The sequence below is a fragment of the Eufriesea mexicana genome, unplaced genomic scaffold, assembly GCF_001483705.2.
Source record: "Eufriesea mexicana isolate 0111107269 unplaced genomic scaffold, ASM148370v2 scaffold58, whole genome shotgun sequence".
Lineage (NCBI taxonomy): Eukaryota > Metazoa > Arthropoda > Insecta > Hymenoptera > Apidae > Eufriesea > Eufriesea mexicana.
In genome coordinates, this window is record NW_016908222.1 from 319,812 (window position 1) to 324,902 (window position 5,091).

The following is a 5,091-nucleotide window of genomic DNA, read 5'->3' on the forward strand; positions in this document are numbered from 1 at the left end:
CGAATCGCAGTTTCCTCCCGCGGGAGGAGATATTCCATTTTATTAGACACTTCGAATCGGTGGAACGAGATTCACCAAGTGCCACATTATTTAATTTTTCGAGGCTGGACGATTTTTCGTGATATTACTCTAATTATTGTACACTCGCCCTCGTTACCTTCCCCGTTATCCCGTTGATCCCGTTGAGATGGAGACGATGGATAAAAGAAAGAGAGGAAGAAAAATTCGCCTTTGATTTTTCAGTTTTCCGGTGCAATCGGCGAACGCATTACTAGTGATTCGTTGTAAATAGAGCGGTAGTAATTGTTACGTAGGTAAATGGCTGGTGTTACATACATTCGTTCTCCTCCACCCCCCTCTCCCCAATTACTCGGATTACCTGTAACTGCTAGCATACCGGGCGTCGCGCGGACAGCGCCACCTAAAGTTTGTCGTACGTCGCCTGCGAACAAAAATGGCAAAAATGAGAAGATGAAATAACGTTCTGTGTATATAAGGGTGCCTGAATATATTAAGAGTGAATGAAATTCAACGAGTAAGAGAGCGCGCGCGCGAGAGAGAGAGAGAGAGAGAGAGAGAGAGAAACAGAGAATACTTCCGGCGATGCAAAGACAAACGAACAGACAAACCGTTAGAAAGATAAGCAAAAGTAAAAGAAGAAGAACGAGGAAAGAACTTAAAAGTTGCTCTTTACTCCTTGGCTGCGATCAGCCTTCGATTCCACAAATAGAATAACAGAATAAATAACAGAATAAAACAAAGCAGGAAGAAAATGATCGAGACAAGTGTGAAGCCAGTAATCGTGTGCACAAAACCGCTTTCGCTCCAAAACAAGTATACGATTCCTTACCTTTGTTACTTTGTCGACGATAATTACGGGCTCACCTGCAACAGTTCCGTTTTTATTCAAGCAGTCATTTTGAAATTGTAAATTCGAGAAGAAAATCATTTGCTACTCACCCATACAGAAGAGTCGGTCGAATGTACAAATAGCGATATTTCGTGAATGTTACAAAATCATCGCGCTGACATTTGCTTCTAACTAATACTGTCCAACGTCGTTAATTCAAATGTCCCATTACTTGCAAGTTGTCCGTGATGTTATTTCCCAAGAGAAGGCAAATTAAGGCATAAGGAATGAATAACGCAACATTGACGAATCGTTGCCATTTAATAGACAAAGGACGGAATTCGTAATCAAGAGCCCGTACCTCTATCGAACCTCCCTTTCGTCCTTCTTCCCCGCTCGCTCTTTCTTTTCTACTTGTTTCTTTTCATTGCGCCCATCACTGCAGTATTTTCCTAATGTTTCTCCTAATGCTCTTTTCATACGATTACTGCATCGCGCTGTTCCCGGGTCACGCGCCAAGGCAGCCAGTTTTGTTTTTCATGGGAGAAAGGAGCAAACGGGTCAGCCGGTCGGCGTGCATCGTGCACTATTTTTTCAACGTACGTCACAAATAGGTAAAAGATTTTTATTTAAAACAATGCACACCGCTCGGCGACTCGCGGCCCCCGCATCTGTACGCGTTGCGATCAACACTCTACTTTCGTTCTCCCTGTCTGTAATTTTTCGTTCCACCTGATTGGTTGATTTATTCCTCTGCCTGAAACGAAGCGTCCACGCGACGTCGTTCACCTCGAAGCTGGGGTCCAACCGAGCGACCCTTTTATCTTCTCGTGTCCTAATCGACAAATACAGGTCAGAGGATATTACGTTTCGTTGGCCAAGGTGTATCGAGGTCTAAGTCACGTTGAGAACGTCGCGAGGGCACGTGGTTTCGCCGGTGTGACTCGCGCCATAATATTCCACTCCGCAAGAAAAGGAGTCCTCCTTCAACTTCGAAGGACTAGTTTTCGTAGAAACGCGCGTGTAGCCGTTTCATTTCATTAGTCTGGTCCGGGTTTTGCAACCCGACGACAGCCGTATTCGTCTTTATGCTTCCAAAGACGCGTTAACCGTGTCGCAGACTAAATCTTGAAACTTCGACGAATAAAAGCGATGTGTATATCACGTACTAGATTACGTGATCAATGATATTCACTAATTCGCTATTAAATGTTCATCCTTTTTTCTTTCTTTTCTTCTTTTTTCTTCACTTTTTTTTTGTTTGTTTTATATATACATTATCTCGAGCTGTTTGTAATTCAAATTTCGTTTCTTTAATGGATGAGTCGCGTTGACCCTCTCGCGCACGTCCTTGACTTCGAACACCCGGCAGATAGTAACGTTGTGATATTTTATAATATTGTAACGATTATTCGTTATCACCTCTGTATTACGAATTATATTACACGAACGATACTACATTTTAATTTTCGGAACTGGCTTCTAGAACGCCGTGGAAAAAGCGGCTCTCCGGTGGCCTGCAAGGTCCGTTTCTTTTTCTTTTTTTTTCTTTTTTTTCTTTCTTATTTATAATTGTTGACGATTTGTCTGATCCTTACTTTGTGAAGATGGATGCGAAACTATCATGTGCTGATAATAATACTTTGAAAATCAACAAGTGTTACAGCATTCTTTTCTCCGACCACTTATCCCTTCGCAATCTCTCTCTCTCGTTTACGTATTTGTTTCCAAAGAACTAGTTTCGTCTCGAATTTTGTAACAATGCAATAAAATCTGCAAGAAATGGAAAGGAATTAGGCAACGGTCTGAGATTTGTTAAATCATTTGCTATTCATTTATTCGACACATTAGAGAATTGCATTCAATTATAGACAGGGTCTTTCGTAATATCATTAACGCGTCCACACAAGGATATAAATAAACGAGATTGACGTGATTCGGGATGATAGATAAAACTTTTTGAAATTTTTGGAGGACCAAGGTTATTGTTGACGCATGTATATTAATTATGGACTAGGTAACCTTTAGTTGTAAATTTCGTCAACGTGGATACCGTGGATGCCAAATAACGTCTGCCCAGAATGAGAACCCAAAGTATCCGGTTATTCAAGGTTCAAGGTAATTTTAAACACATTCGACGATAATATTTCAATCCGTGCCTCTTCTCGAAAACACCATGTATCGAGGAGATAGGAGAATACCGTGTCTCGATTAAACACGAAGGATCGCAGATAAAATTAAGAGATAACGAAATACGTTAAAATATTTAAAACGAAATTTAGGAATCGCTGTTCGTGCCATAGCTTATCAATGAACGTGTCATGGAAAAATCGATCTACGCGAACCAGGAAGAGGAAACGGTTTACTTTCTCCGCTATGGACAGATACACGGCACTGACTTAACATCCGTTCGTACATACCGGTACACGTTTTATTCTGAGTGTTATGCGAGCGCTTTCACGACGTAATTCGTTTCTGTTACGTCTAAATGAAAACAAACGTGAATCCGTACCCTCGAACGTAATAGGATGCGACGTTACGAAGAAAGCCAGTTTATTCGTGAAAGGCTCGTGTTGTTCCCTTTTCACGTTTTCGATCGGTCCACCTCTTGCTTTCTCGCGTACTTATTTCATCGTCCTGGTCGACATCTCCTTAGTGTTCTCGTTATTGGCATCTCCACGTTACTCGCTCACTTGTTCCATCTAATCGTGAAATAGAATTATTAATATAGAAACATATCCAGGTTACCAATTCCCGTGTGTCGCTGTTACCGTGATTTGAATATCCTTCATTTTATGATAATCATCCAATAACACTGCTGACGTGAATAACGTGGAATAATTTCATTAAATTGTGTAGAAGAAACTCTCTAATTCCTATAGCTATACAGCTAAATTCATATATTTTATCATGCAATAATTAATTTCAATATCAATCACTGTTTCTTACTTGTATTTCCAATCGATTAAATCATCGATCAAAAGTACTTACATTTCGATTATATTCTCGTTCTTTCCTAATCGATATTTCTAATATATCGAGATGACATCCGGAAAATTTACTCACCTACGAATAAAGAGAAGGAAATTAAATAAAAAGAAAAAATGATTATTTCTCCAATACGATATAATACGGTATAAGAAAACTCGATACTACTTGTCATCGGTAGCTTTATTTACGATATACATGTACGTAAAAGAGATATAGCAATCCGGTGAAGTTGGCCAGGTATCAAGTTATTTATACTCGAGTGTCACGATGTTTGAAACGTCGGAACTCACATAGATAAGGGTTCGATACCTCGATCAGGGTCGCGTGGTATGAAAAATTATCGAAAAAATGCCTCAGGCGACACCTAGGCGTCAGTATATCAATCAATTCTGCTACTGAATGCTTTAATTTGAAGGAAATAGAATACACGTTTGCACGCGTAAAATGAAAACTTACAATGCGAAATGTTAATCACGCCAAAGATACAGCATTTATTTAAAATATATCTGACGTTAATAATGAAAATAATGAATTATTAGCTATGATAAGCAATTTTTGCGAATGATTTTGATATTTGTGCATCGATTATTTTACGGTATTGAAAAGAAGGGGAAAGCGAACAAAACGAAAAGGTGAAAACCTCTTACATAAAGAAGAAGCGGGAGAGAGAAAGAGAGAGAGAGAGAGAGAGAGAGAGAGAAACACATGAATAACCGGAAAAAAAAAGATTTATATAGTACGTTGCGTTACACAGGGCATCGTTGGTTCTGTCGCGACCTGTAAACCCGGTAGGCACAATGACTGAAAAGTTGATGTTATTTCAAGACTCTTTCTACATGTTTTCTACGAAAACTGAAAATAAATGTATAATTATGAATCGATCAGACATTAATCTTTAGTCGTAAGAATTTTAAAGAATGTTATAGAAAATCATCACGCGTTCGCTTCACATAAAATCTCGTCACGACTACACGAGTACGAATTACTGAATTATACGAGTATAAAAACGTGTCGTTATAAAAAGCGACTCACAGAAGATTCGCGTATATACACGCGAGAACTGTCGAAATTGACCAAATAGGATCGTTATTGGCGATCAGATTTTTCATTTTTTTCATTGGCAAATTTTTCGCCTATATTTAGTCACCGTAGCGAATGTCGAGAAAGACGAAATGCATGGCAGCACATGCTTGATCTATGCAACCGAAATCTTTTTTGCCGACATTCCTGAAATGTTTTACAGAAACACC